Source organism: Lotus japonicus, chromosome 5 (assembly GCF_012489685.1).
Source record: "Lotus japonicus ecotype B-129 chromosome 5, LjGifu_v1.2".
Lineage (NCBI taxonomy): Eukaryota > Viridiplantae > Streptophyta > Magnoliopsida > Fabales > Fabaceae > Lotus > Lotus japonicus.
Genome location: NC_080045.1, coordinates 32702229 through 32716768, shown reverse-complemented (window position 1 = coordinate 32716768; position 14540 = coordinate 32702229).

Sequence of the window (14540 nt, the reverse complement as noted above, 5' to 3'; positions counted from 1 at the left end):
AACGAGGTTCGGGCCTTAATTTTGTTTAGTGGATCGAGACATCCTCTGGAAGCGACTTGGGAGTGGGAGATCCTGCAAATGTATAAGACTTGCGATAAGACAAAATGGAATCTATTTTATAAAGAAAATTCATAAGACCTTAAATAACCTCAAAATCTTTAAGTAATGATAACAACCTCGAAGGAAGGCATTGGAAGTCAAATCATAGTTTTGGAAAAGCGAGGAGTGTCGTCGGATCCAAGTGTGGAGGAGTTTGGTAAGTTCTGAGTATGTTGGTACTCCTTCGCTCGTTGAGCAGTTTGTTAGCCATCCAGGGGATGAGCCGAGAAGCTTCACTGAGGCGTGAGACCTTGTGAATGCGTGATACTCCACTGAGGCGTGAGACCTTGTGGAAAGCATGGACCTTCACTGAGGCGTGAGACCTCGTGAACAACATGAAGCTTCACTGAGGCGTGAGACCTGGTGAATGCGGGATACTCCACTGAGGCGTGAGACCTTGTGGAAAGCATGGAACTCCACTGAGGCGTGAGACCTTGTGAGAGCATGAAACTTCACTGAAGCGTGAGACTTCGTGAGAGCATTGATGACCCGAAGAGTCATCGTGAGTGGTTGCACTCCTTTTATGATTATTGTATTTTGTCGCAGAATCGACTTTACCTTAGGGTAAGCTTTTAGAAACTTTAATTTACCTAGAACACGTGGCGACGTGTCGAGTGAGATCGGAGACGTTGGTTGACTAATCATCCTGCATTCATGCAACATTAATGGGGTATTAACACAGGACGTACTCTGGACCTCGTCGGATTCCAAAATGGTCATAAGACCCGGATTTCCGTGTAAGAGCGTCTGTAGACGTCTCTTGTAGCAGACCGAAATGGCAGACCTACGGGTTACGGCTGATCTGGCTACCTTGGTTTGGTGTAAGAGACACGCGAGCGGAAATGGTCCCACCGTTGCTGGTGCTAGGATTGACCCGTTGATGTCCATCCCAGAGGCACGCGAGCGGAAATGGTCCCACCGTTGCTGGTGCTAGGATTGACTCGTTGTTGTCCATACCTTTGCTTGGTGTAAGAGGCACGCGGGCAGAAATGGTCCCACCGTTGCTGGTGCTAGGATTGATCCGTTTGATGCCCATCCGTTCCGGATTGCATATTGGTTGACTGGGTTAACCAGCATATCATTTCATGCAACATGCATACTGACATAGTTGATGAGTGTGTTTGATACTTGTTAGTTCTACTTGATGCATATTAACTGTGATTTACAGTCATTATATTCTTTGTGGAAATATGCAACCCTAGGATGTTATCCCTAGTTATAAGCCTAAGTGGCTATTATCTTATTTATATCTATTGGTGCTATTATTTACATAATTCCTTGGAGTTGACCCTTGCGTCTTCTGTGTGTGCTTTGGCGAACAAACGCCCTTTGTCAGATGTCTTTGGCGGGCTGATTCATGATGGTTCATCCTTCGGGAGGAACTAGGGTTGAGATGCGGGAACTGGAGCGTATCGCGGTAGCGAGAGGAGGACGGATGGTGTACATAGACTAGGTCGTTCTGGATTCAGATTCGGGCGACGATCATGCTAGCATGTAGGTTTTAGTGCTGGTGTGAGCTCCTCGAGATGGGATTAGTGTAGAGTAGAGTCTTAGCTCTGAACATTATTTGTTTCATTCGGGACAGGGTAGTTTCCCACCTATAGCTTTTTGTGTGGTTTCTTTACGGGAATCACAGAGAGTTGGTTGGACTTAGGAGGTCTTGTTTCAGGCCGATGGACCAGCTCATTCTCAGTTTTGAGGGATAGTGTTGCGGACACTTACCTTTAGATTTGGTTTGTACATTTTGCCTTCGGGCGCTACACTTTTCTTTCCGTCACTGGAGGTTACTCGTGACGAGGTTGTTACTTACAGCAGGGGCTGTTTATATATTGTATATTAGTTCTGATTATTGTTATTGTTGGGTTTTATTTAATTCAGTCTTGTCTTAGTTATTATCAAAAAAAAAATTATTCACGTTTTTCCGCATTAAGTTTATTTTGGTTACTAAAGTGACGCCACCGAAATCGGGGTGTTACATTGTGGTATCAAAGCACGGTCGAGTCTTTCGGGAGTTGTTGGGGAATAGGTCTTCTGTGCTAGGTTGTGTGACTCTGCAAAGAGTGAAAATTGATTGTCTGCAAGCGATTTTTCGCTTAAAATTTGATTGAAGTTATTGCTTAATCATATTGTATAGTTATACTAGATGCTATCTTATGATGAGTACTAACTGTTTGTTTAACTTAACAGAACATGGTGAATACTAATCAGCTAGCCGAGATGATGGCCACTATGGCCCAAGCGGTAACAGCGCAGGCAAATGATAATGCAATGAGGCGTGCTGCTGAGGAGGCACGTGATCAGCATCAGCGCCAGAGGGAAGTCACTCTGGACCAGAACAAAGGCCTCAATGACTTCAGGAGGCAAAACCCACCAAAGTTCTCTGGTGGTACTGACCCAGACAAAGCGGATCTCTGGATTCAGGAGATCGAGAAGATATTTAGCGTGCTGCAGACTGTTGAGGGTGCCAAAGTGGGCATGGCGACTTATCTACTGCTCGGTGATGCTGAGTACTGGTGGAAGGGCGCCAGGGGGATTATGGAGGATAACCATGAAGAGATCAACTGGAACTCGTTCCGGACCGCGTTCTTGGAAAAGTATTTTCCGACAAGTGCCCGGGATGAGAGGGAGGCGCAGTTTTTGACACTCCGTCAGGGAGGTATGTTTGTACCGGAATTTGCTTCGAAGTTGGAGTCTTTGGCAAAGCATTTCCAATTCTTTAATGATCATGTTGACGAGCGCTACATGTGCAAGCGCTTCGTGAATGGACTGAGACCCGATATTGAGGACTCAGTGAGGCCACTGGGAATCATGCGATTCCAATCATTGGTGGAGAAAGCCACGGAAGTGGAGCTGATGAAGAACCGGAGGTTGAACCGGGCTGGAACTGGAGGGCCGATGAGATCAGGTTCTCAAAATTTTCAAGACAAGGGGAAGTTTCAGAGCAGGAAACCATATCAGCGTCCTGCTGGAGGAGGGATTACTTCAGGATCTTACAGACCCATGACGGGTACTGCTGGTGGTTCTGGAGATCGGACTTTGAACAGGGAGGTGACCTGTTTCAGATGTGAGAAGCCGGGGCACTATGCTAATGCTTGTCCCGACAAGAGGCCCAAATGCTTTAATTGTAACAGAATGGGGCATAATGCCGATCAGTGCAGAGCACCCAAGACGGAGCCAACCGTGAACACTGCTCGTGGAAAACGTTCTGCTGCTAAAGCAAGAGTTTACACCATGGACGGTGAGAGGGCTGAAGGATTTGTCAGAGGAGAGCGCAAGAACGATGGTAACCTTCTAACCAATCTTTCTTATTTCAGTATAATATTGTTCCATTTTTCTCGTAGCGTGTGCAAACACACCTATCTTGCTTACATCGTTTAAGCTTCAGGGGAAACTAGGTTGAAGAAGCTTGATCAGGAGGACTACGGTTCAGGGGTGGTCGACCCCGCTGGCCACCGAGCGACTTACTCGAGATGGGATTAGTGTAGGAGTAGATGAAGGTATGAAAAACGGTAGAAAGGGGGGGTTTGAATAACGTTTTCAGTATAAAACTTCCACCTTAAAGATTTTGACAAATCTTTCGAGAACTTAAGTGCTAAAGATAAGAGATAGAAAAGCACACAAGGATTTTATCCTGGTTCACTTGATAAATCACTCAAGCTACTCCAGTCCACCCGTTAAGGTGATTTCTTCCTTCTTAGAATGCAGGCAATCCACTAATCAGGTAAGAGTTACAACTGCACTTGAAACCTACAAGTGACTAACAATTACACTGACTTAGCTCACACTAAGATTCACTCTCTTAGTCTTCTCTAGGATCCGATCAACCTTGATCTCCTAAAGGAACTAAACAAACTGTTTATCAAAGAATTGTTTACAAGAGATTTGCTTCTAAAAAGCTAATAGTAAACTCAATGAATTTCAGATGAAAGAAAACTTAGAAGATTTTGAATATGTCTTGCGCGTATGTGAATGCTTCTAGCCGTTTCTTTCAGTCTTCAGCCTCTTTATATACTCCAAGGATTAGGGTTGAGCGATGCATGGGAAATGCTACCGTTGGAGGGCAGTTCTGGAAAATCCAGCTTCTGCTGTGGCTGAGAACGTTAGGTAGGTCGTCAGGAGGGTACAGTTGCTTTTGTACTTGGATAGCGACGCGACCTTTAAACCTAGGAGACTTCTGATCAGGGGAATGCTTCATATTGGAACTTGTGAAGCCGGTTGATCAGAGTCAGAGGGAAAGCCCAGATCCTCTGACCATTGTTTCTTCTGATTCTGAACTCAGAGGGAAGAACATGGTCTTCAGAGTATCTTGCTTCTGGACATCAGAGTTTCCACTATTCAGCTTCTGGATCTTCAGAGTCTTCTACACCATCAGAATATCTGAGCCTTCAGTGTTTCTTGGTTATCAGACTTTCTGGATCTTCAGAGCTTCTAGTGACTGAGTCCACATCAGAGTTTGTATAACATCAGAACTTCTGAAGCTTTTCCACTGTTCATACTGAACATGGTGAATGCGAAAGCGTTGCTTGGGTCACTCTTTATACACAGTGCTTCTGATTTGTGTGAGATTGAGTTGAGGTCAGAGCCTGTAAGTAGCACACTCAGAAAAACACGTTAGAGTACCACAATTGTTCATATCAAAAGGTTAACTTGTAATCATCAAAACATAGAGTTGTACTACTAGATCAAAACTTGATCTTACAATCTCCCCCTTTTTGATGATGACAAAACTAAGATTTTTGATGAACAATTCTTAAACATTAAACTGAATTCACTCAGAGTTTAGAGATATAGAATAAGACTTATCCTGATGTGAATAGTTTATCTTGCTCATTCTGAATTCAAGTCACTGCTTGATTCTGAGCTTAGCTCCCCCTGAATCTAATACTTGATGAAAACGTTAGTAAAGTCTAGATTCTGAGCTAAATGATATAAGAGTTCAGAGTGAAAAACTTATGACATAGATGAAAATCGAATAATCAGAGCGCATAAGTAATCAGAGTCACGGACAAGGTATCAGAGCTTGGGTATCAGAGTCAACTTAGAATCACTTCAGAAGAAGTGAAATGTATTCCTTGTATTTGCCCAGTGACACATCTATGGTCATGAAGGTGGAACTCTTAAATTCTCCAAAAGAAAAAATAAATCACACTAACACATCTTACACATCTTACACATCAAAAACTGGGTTTACTCCCCCTTTTTGTCATAAGCAAAAAGCTTGGGGTGTGAAAAACTTAGCTTGAAGTACAAGGTACTCCCCCTTAGAGAAGGTCTAAGTTTAAAGAAAATGAAAACGATGCAAGAATCTGAGTTAGGCGAAATAAATAGAAGAGTTAATGCAAGAGAAGAACGTTTACCACCGGTCAAGGGAGTAAAGAGAAGGGTCAGTTACCAAGAACTTAACCTCGAGAAACTGTAGAAGCATTAACTTTCAGAGAGAAAGTGAAGCCTATATAAAGCGTTGGAGAGAGAGGTAAGCTTCACACCTCGAACAATTTTCAGTAAAGAAAAAAAATGGCATCATACATCGTAGCACTAGAAGAGCTGAGGAAGAAGGCCTTCGAGGAGGACTTGTTCCTGAACATCAGGCATCCAGAGGGTACAGCGACCATCTCGGAGCTAACACGGACACTGCTGGAAGAGGACCTGCGTCCAGAGTTGGAGAGAGACCTGAGGGAATTTCTTGCCTTCGTTGAGGAGGTGCAAGAACTCAGCCGGCTTGAACTCAAGCTGCTGGAAGAAAAAGAGAGGTTGGAAGAGAAGCTCAAGACTTCAGAAGAGATTCTGGAGAGGGACGAGCTAAAGAACAGGCTCAGCAACATCCAGCATGTACTGGAGCGTCTGGAGAAGGATAGGTCAGAGCAGCGCCAGGAGTGCAGAAGAATGAGGAGGGATCCTCCATTCTAGACTTTAGGGAAAGAATGTATGATGTAAACATAGAAATATGATGAATAAAAAGATTTTTGCAAACATATGTGACACAAATATATATAGATATGTATATATAATCACAAACGAACAAAGTAGAATAAATAAATAAAAAGAAACAGAGTTTAAAAAAATAAAACAACGTTAAAGAAAAAGAAAAACGAAGAGATCCTAAAAACTAAGGTTTATCAGTTCGACGCAGAAGTTCCATCATCATGTGCTTCATTTCAATTAGCATGGATTCATGAATGTCAAGACGCTGTTCCATGATGTCGAGTCTGGATGAGCTTGACTGAGTAGAACCGGAAGGAACATTCTGAGCAGCTTGAGGATCTGGAATGGAAGCAGAAGCAGCAGGAGTAAACACTACTGGTGCAAGTGCTTGGCATCTAAGAGCTTCAGCCTCAGCTTCAAGTCGTTCTGCCTCTAGTCTGGCTTGTTCAGCTTGAGCTGCTGCTTGACGTGCAGCTTCTTCTGCTTGAGCTTTCTTTCTCTTGGCTTCTTCAATAGCTTCAAGAAGCTTATTTCTCTGTTCTTGTTCATGAAGAGCCACCCTTCTAGCAAACCTTTGCTTGGCAGCCTCAATCCTCTGACTTCCCTCTGCATGCAGGAGCTGCATCATAATTGGAACTTGAGCCACTAGCCAAGTGCCCAGAGTGTTCCACTCATCAGCCACACGTTCAGCATTCTCACTGAGGTCAGTCTGACCGTGCACATTGCGTAGCCTCAAGGAGGCTTCATGATAGAAAATATTGATGCACTCAGAGAGAGATGTGGGTTGGAGGTGAGTATAGAGAATTATGGAGAGGTTGGTTTCAGGAGAGGCTGGGTGATTGCTGCTGTGAGCTTCAGAGGCACCTTGTGGAGAACCAATGTTAAACATTTGAGCATTGGGTTCAGAGGTTCCAAGGTGAGGTTCTGAAGTTTCAACCAGAGGATGGGGTGATCTAACCGAGGATTGGTTAGACACTGATTGTTCGGGTTCAGGTTCTGGTTGAATAGGCTCTTGTTGGTCAGGGGCAGGGTGAGCTTGTTGAGCCAAATGGTCTGCCTCTTGTAAAGGATTGGCCAAGATAGGTTCATCTGGGTCAACTAGACGTTCAGGTCTAGGGCCAGGATATCTCCTAGGGCTTGGACAAGTGAGGTAATACTCTTCTAAGGTAGACACCTTTTCTTTTCTGACCTCCATGAATTTTCTAATGGATTCAGAGTTATTGGAGGAAGAAGAATCAGCAACATTGGTTGGGAAGGATACAGGTGTATAGGCTGTGGAAGAGTCTGTATCAGTAGTTCTGGGAGCCAGACGTTCTGATGCTCTTGGGACAGAGTGATCAGAGGTTCTGGGTCCAGGTTGTGTGTGGGTAGGCTCTGGTTGTTCAAGTGGGTTATATGGAATGGTGATGGGAGAGGTAGGTTCTTCTGACCTAGAGGGTTGGTTCTGAAGCAAATTCCAGAGAGGTGCTTCAGTAGGAGAAGGTTGAAAAAATGAAGACCTTGGGGAATGTGGTGGAGAGGTGGTTTGTGCAGCTGGTTGGGATTCAGGAATAGGAGTGAGGGGATTTGAGGAGTGTTTGAGCATGGCAGATATAGGGAGTGCATCAAATAAATTCAAATCATCATCAGAAGCAAGTGCAGACTTACTTGAATGTGCTGATGATCTAGTCACTCTGGCAGGAGGTTCAGTCCTTCTGACCACTTCAGCAGCTGGTTCCACCCGAGTAGGCTTCACCACGATTCTGACCTGCTTCTTCTTCTTCTTAGGAGGACCATCCTCATTATCACCATCATCATCATCATCAGGCTTGCTGGTTTCATCTTGCTTCCTCTTGGATTGACCAACCTTCTTCTTTTTGATCAGAGGGACATCTGATTCCTCAGAGGATTCTTCCAGGACCATCTTCCTCTGAACTTTCTTCTTGGGAGGAGAAGGAAACTCTGGAGCTGGCGGCAGTCTGCTGAAGAAGTCGTCAAGATCAATTTCGAATCCTTGATCCCTTAGGTCTTCAACATAGCACCTAATGGCGTCAGGATTGTCTGCCTGAGTCCACTGAGGGTAGTCATTCAGAGGCATCCTTCTGCTTCTGATCTCAGAAGATGTGTCTTCATGGGAAGGAGCAATCTTCTTCTTGATTAGGCCCATCTTCTTTAGAGAGTTTGCCGTGAAGACATCACTGACAATGGTGAAGGTATGAAAAACGGTAGAAAGGGGGGGGGGTTTGAATAACGTTTTCAGTACAAAACTTCCACCTTAAAGATTTTGGCAAATCTTTCGAGAACTTAAGTGCTAAAGATAAGAGATAGAAAAGCACACAAGGATTTTATCCTGGTTCACTTGATAAATCACTCAAGCTACTCCAGTCCACCCGTTAAGGTGATTTCTTCCTTCTTAGAATGAAGGCAATCCACTAATCAGATAAGAGTTACAACTGCACTTGAAACCTACAAGTGACTAACAATTACACTGACTTAGCTATCACTAAGATTCACTCTCTTAGTCTTCTCTAGGATCCGATCAACCTTGATCTCCTAAAGGAATCACCACTAAGATTCACTCTCTTAGTCTTCTCTAGGATCCGATCAACCTTGATCTCCTAAAGGAAAATCAAACAACTGTTTGAGGTTGGTGTTTACAAAGGTTTTGCTTCTAAATAAGCTGAGTGTAAACTAAATGAATTTCAGATGAAAGAAAGCTTAGAATATTTTGAATATGTCTTGCGCGTGTGTATTGCTTCTTCGTAGTTTCTTCGCCGCTTCTTTCAATCTTCAGCCTCTATATATACTCCAAGGATTAGGGTTGAGCGTTGCATGGGAAATGCTACCGTTGGAGGGCAGTTCTGGAAAATCCAGCTTCTGCTGTGGCTGAGAACGTTAGGTAGGTCGTCAGGAAGGTACACTTGCTTTTGTACTTGGATAGCGACTTGACCTTTTAACCTAGGAGACTTCTGATCAGGGGAATACTTCATATTGGAACTTGTGAAGCCGGTTGATCAGAGTCAGAGGGAAAGCACAGATCCTCTGACCATTGTATCTTCTGATTCTGAACTCAGAGGGAAGAACATGGCCTTCAGAGTTTCTTGCTTCAGGACTTCAGAGTTTCCACTATTTAGCTTCTGGATCTTCAGAGTCTTCTACACCATCAGAACATCTGAACCTTCAGTGTTTCTTGGTTATCAGAACTTCTGGATCTTGAGAGCTTCTAGCGACTGAGTCCACATCAGAGTTTGTATAGCTTCAGAACTTCTGAAGCTTTTCCACTGTTCATACTGAACATGGTGAATGCGAAAGCGTTGCTTGGGTTACCCTTTATACACAGTGCTTCTGATTTGTGTGAGATTGAGTTGAGGTCAGAGCCTGTAAATAGCACACTCAGAAAAACACGTTAGAGTACCACAATTGTTCATATCAAAAGATTAACTTGTAATCATCAAAACATAGAGTTGTACTACTAGATCAAAACTTGATCTTACAATCTCCCCCTTTTTGATGATGACAAAACTAAGATTTTTGATGAACAATTCTTAAACATTAAACTAAATTCACTCAGAGTTTAGAGATATAGAATAATACTTATCCTGATGTGAATAGTTTATCTTGCTCATTCTGAATTCAAGTCACTGCTTGATTCTGAGCTTAGCTCCCCCTGAATCTAATACTTGATGAAAACGTTAGTAAAGTCTAGATTCTGAGCTAAAAAATATAAGAGTTCAGAGTGAAAAGCTTATGACATAGATGAAAAACGAATAATCAGAGCGCATAAGTGATCAGAGTCATGGACAAGGTATCAGAGTCTTGGGTATCAGAGTCAACTTAGAGTCACTTCAGAAGAAGTGAAATGTATTCCTTGTATTTGCCCAGTGACACATCTATGGTCATGAAGGTGGAACTCTTAAATTCTCCAAAAGAAAAATAAATCACACTAACACATCTTACACATCAAAAACTGGGTTTACTCCCCCTTTTTGTCATAAGCAAAATAAGCAAAAAGCCTGGGGTGTGAAAAACTTAGCTTGAAGTACAAGGTACTCCCCCTTAGAGAAGGTCTAAGTTTAAAGAAAATGAAAAACGATGTAAGAATCAGAGTTAGGCGAAAATAAATAGAAGAGTTAATGCAAGGGATGAACGTTTACCACCGGTCAAGTAAGTAAATAGAAGGGTCAGTTACCAAGAACTTAACCTCGAGAAACTGTAAGAGCATTAACTTTCAGAGAGAAAGTGAAGCCTATAAAAAGCGTTGGAGAGAAAGGTAAGCTTCACACCTCGAATAATTTTCAGTAAGAAAAAAATGGCATCATACAACGTAGCACTAGAAGAGCTGAGGAAGAAGGCCTTTGAAGAGGACTTGTTCCTGAACATCAGGCATCCAGAGGGTGCAACTACCATCGGAGAGCTGACACGGACACTGCTGGAAGAGGACCTGCGTCCAGAGTTGGAGAGAGACCTGAAGGAATTTCTTGCCTTCGTGGAGGAGGTGCAAGAACTCAGCCGGCTTGAACTCAAGCTGCTGGAAGAGAAGGAGTGTTTGGAAGAGAAGCTCAAGACTTCAGAAGAGATTCTGGAGAAGGATGAGCTAAAGAACAGGCTCAGCAACATCCAGCATGTACTGGAGCGTCTGGAGAAGGATAGGTCAGAGCAGCGCCAGGAGTGTAGAAGAATGAGGAGAGATCCTCCATTCTAGACTTTTTAGAGAAGTGATGTATGATGTAAACACAAAAAGATTATGAATAAAACGAGATTTTTGCAAACATATGTGACACAAATATATATAAGGATATGCATATATAATCACAAACGAACAAATTAGCATAAATAAGTAAAAAGAAACAGAGTTGAATAAAATAACGTTAAATAAAAAGAAGGAAAAAGAAGAGATCCTAAACTAAGGGTTGTCAGTGCGTCGCAGAAGTTCCATCATCATTTGCTTCATCTCAATCAGCATGGATTCATGAGTATCAAGACGTTGTTCCATGATGTCGAGTCTGGATGAGCTTGTCTGAGTAGAGCTGGAAGGAACATTCTGAGCAGCTTGAGGATCTGGAATGGAAGCAGAAGCAGCAGGAGTAAACACAACTGGTGCAAGTCGTTCTGCCTCAGCCTCAGCTTCAAGACGCTCTGCCTCAAGTCTGGCTTGTTCAGCTTGAGCTGCTGCTTGACGTGCAGCTTCTTCTGCTTGTTCTTTCTTTCTCTTGGCTTCTTCAAGAGCTTCAAGGAGCTTATTTCTCTGTTCTAGTTCGTGAAGAGCCACCCTTCTAGCAAACCTTTGCTTTGCAGCCTCAATGCTCTGACTGCCCTCTGCATGCAGGAGCTGCATCATAATCGGAACTTGAGTCACTAGCCAAGTGCTCAGATTGTTCCACTCATCAGCCACATTTTCAGCATTCTCACTAAGATCAGTCTGACCGTGCACATTGCGGAGCCTCAAGGAGGCTTCATGATAGAAGATATTGATGCACTCAGAGAGAGATGTGGGTTGAAGGTGAGTATAGGGAATTATGGAGAGGTTGGGTGCAGAAGAGGTTGGGTGATTGCTGCTATGAGCTTCAGAGGCACCTTGTGGAGAACCAATGTTAATCATGGGAGCATTGGGTTCAGAGGTTCCAAGGTGAGGGTCTGAAGTTTCAACCAGAGGGTGAGGTGATCTAACCGAGGATTGGTTAGACACTGATTGTTCAGGTTCAGGGTCTGGTTGAATAGGCTCATGTTGGTCAGGGACAGGGTGAGCTTGTTGAACTAAGGGGTCTGCCTCTTGGATAGGATTAGCCAAGATAGGTTCATCTGGGTCAACTAGACGTTCAGGTCTAGGGCCAGGATATCTCCTAGGGCTTGGACAGGTAAGGTAATACTCTTCCAAGGCAGATACCTTTTCTTTTCTAACCTCCATGAATTTTCTAATTAATTCAGAGGTATTGGAGGGAGGAGAGTCAATAACATTGATTGGAAAGGATACAGGTGTAAAGGCTGTTGATGAGTCTGTATCCGTGGTTCTGGCAGCAGGACGTTCTGATGCTCTGGGAGCAGAGTGATCAGACGTTCTGGGTTGTGGTTCTGTTTGGTTGGGCTCAGGTTGGTCTTGGACGATTGGTTCAGAAGATAATGGGTCGTATGGAATGGTAAGGAGAGAGGTTGGATCTTCTGACCTAGAGGTTGGGTTCTGAAGCAAATTCCAGAGTGGTGCTTCAGTAGGAGAAGGTTGAAAGAAAGAAGATCTTGGGGAATGTGGTGGAGAGGTGGTTTGTGCGGCTGGCTGGGATTCAGGAATAGGAGTGGGGGGATTTGAGGAGTGTTGGAGCAAGGCAGAAATAGGGAGTGCATCAAATAAATTCAAATCATCATCAGAAGCAAGTGCAGGCTTACTTGAATGTGCTGATGATCGAGTCACTCTGGCAGGAGGTTCAGTCCTTCTGACCACTGCAGCAGCTGGTTCCACCCGAGTAGGCTTCACCACGATTCTGACTTTCTTCTTCTTCTTCTTCGGAGGACCATCCTCACTATCATCATCATCACCATCATCAGGCTTTCTCTTCGTCTTCTTGACTAGAGGGGCATCAGATTCTTCAGAGGATTCGTCCAGAACCATCTTCCTCTGAGCTTTCCTCTTGGGAGGAGAAGGAAACTCTGGAGCTGGTGGTAGTCTGCTGACGAAATCATCAAGGTCAATTTCGAAACCTTGAGCCCTGAGGTCTTCAACATAGCATCTGATGGCTTCAGGATGGTCTGCTTGTGTCCACAGAGGGTAGTCATTCAGAGGCATCCTTCTGCTTCTGATGTCAGAGGATGTGTCTTCACGAGCAGGAGCAATCTTCTTCTGGATTAAGCCCATCTTCTTCAAGGAGTTTGCAGTGAAGACATCACTGACAATTGTGCTCAAATCCTCTGTGCAACCAGCATTGATCAAATCTTGCACCAAGTTGCTTTCAATGAGAAAGTCTGAGAGCAGCCTCCCAAAAGGGATATATTTGATTGCAGACTTGATGGAGGCGGTGGTGCGAGACTTCCGGATGCATTCCTTTAAGTAGGAGAACAGGAAGTAGGGAAGGCAGATCTTCTCCTTGTCTTGAATGAAGAACAGCATCGCCTTCTGGTTGAAATTGATGTAATCTGGGGAACTGCCCTTCGGTCTCTGGTTTATGCAGTTGAGCAGGATCTTGTGCCATATTCTGAGTTTGGGATGAAGATCCATCACCTTGTAACTCGTCTTGCCCGGTTTGAAGGTGGTGTACAGGGCCTTGTTGACTTTGTCTTTGGTGCTGGGTTTCAGCTTGGATTCCGTCAGTTGGAACCGATACCCATAAGCAGTTTCTGCTCCTAGCAGATTCACGAATGACTTCTCAGTGATGATGATCTTCCTGCCAAGAATGTGAGAGACCACTTGAGTATCATCGCAGTCTGCGTGCTTCCAGAATTCCTTTACCAATTTCTCATATACCGGTCCTCGAAGTCGATTGAAGTAGTTTCCCCAACCTTGAGCTTGGACTTCAGGACGAAGATCAAACCCATTTGCAGCCAGGTTGTCGAGGTCGAATCTCCATTCTGCTAGGACTTGGAGTTCCTCAGGCGCAAATACGCAGTGAACGGCACAGCCCCGTTCTGCAATTGGAACAATCTGCTCTTGAGCTTGAACTTGTTCTTGTGCCGGGTTCTCAGAGCCCCTTTGACCCGTTGCCAAACCAACTTCCATGTGAGGGAACTGAGGTGCATCTGCAGTAGATCTTCTGGTTTGTCTCACCATTTTGAAGAGGTTGAAGGTTTGAGGTAGAAGATGAAGTTTGAAGGATGAAGAGAGATCGAGAGAGAAATCAAGAAAGAGGCGGTTTGGAAAAGCGGAGAGTGCGAGAGTGAAAACCGGAAGTGAACGAGAACGTGTGTGTATAGTGGGTTTTATCAAATAACCGTTGTTGATTCAAAAAAGCACTTTAAGATCAACGGTTGAAAATTAAAGATAGATAGTAACAGTAAAATACACAATCACACACAGGAGATAAGCATATCTACACGCAATCATAACAGATTGTCACACGGGCACAAGGAATTATGCATCAGAAATTCTGACACACGTGTTGTTGTCTCAGCTTCAGAGTCAGTACCAGTGGGCACACACACTCTGATTGAGTTACCTTCTGGACTAGACATCTTCTGATCAAGAAGTATCATAGTCAGAGGTTCTGATCCATCTTCACTCTGGACAAAAGTCCATGTTTAGATTTTTCAGAATAAAATTAAATCTATCCTCTGCTAAGGGCTTTGTAAAGATATCTGCCCATTGATGGTCAGTATCAACAAACTTCAGAAGAAGTACGCCCTTCTGCACATAATCTCTAATGAAGTGATACTTTACCTCAATGTGCTTTGCCCTTGAATGCAAGATAAAATTCTTGCTCAACGAGATTGCAGCAGTGTTATCACAATAAATTGGGATATTGCTCTCAAGGATCTGATAATCCTCCAGCTGATGTTTCATCCAGAGCATCTGTGTGCTGCATATTGCTGCTGAGATATATTCTGCCTCTGCAGTTGAT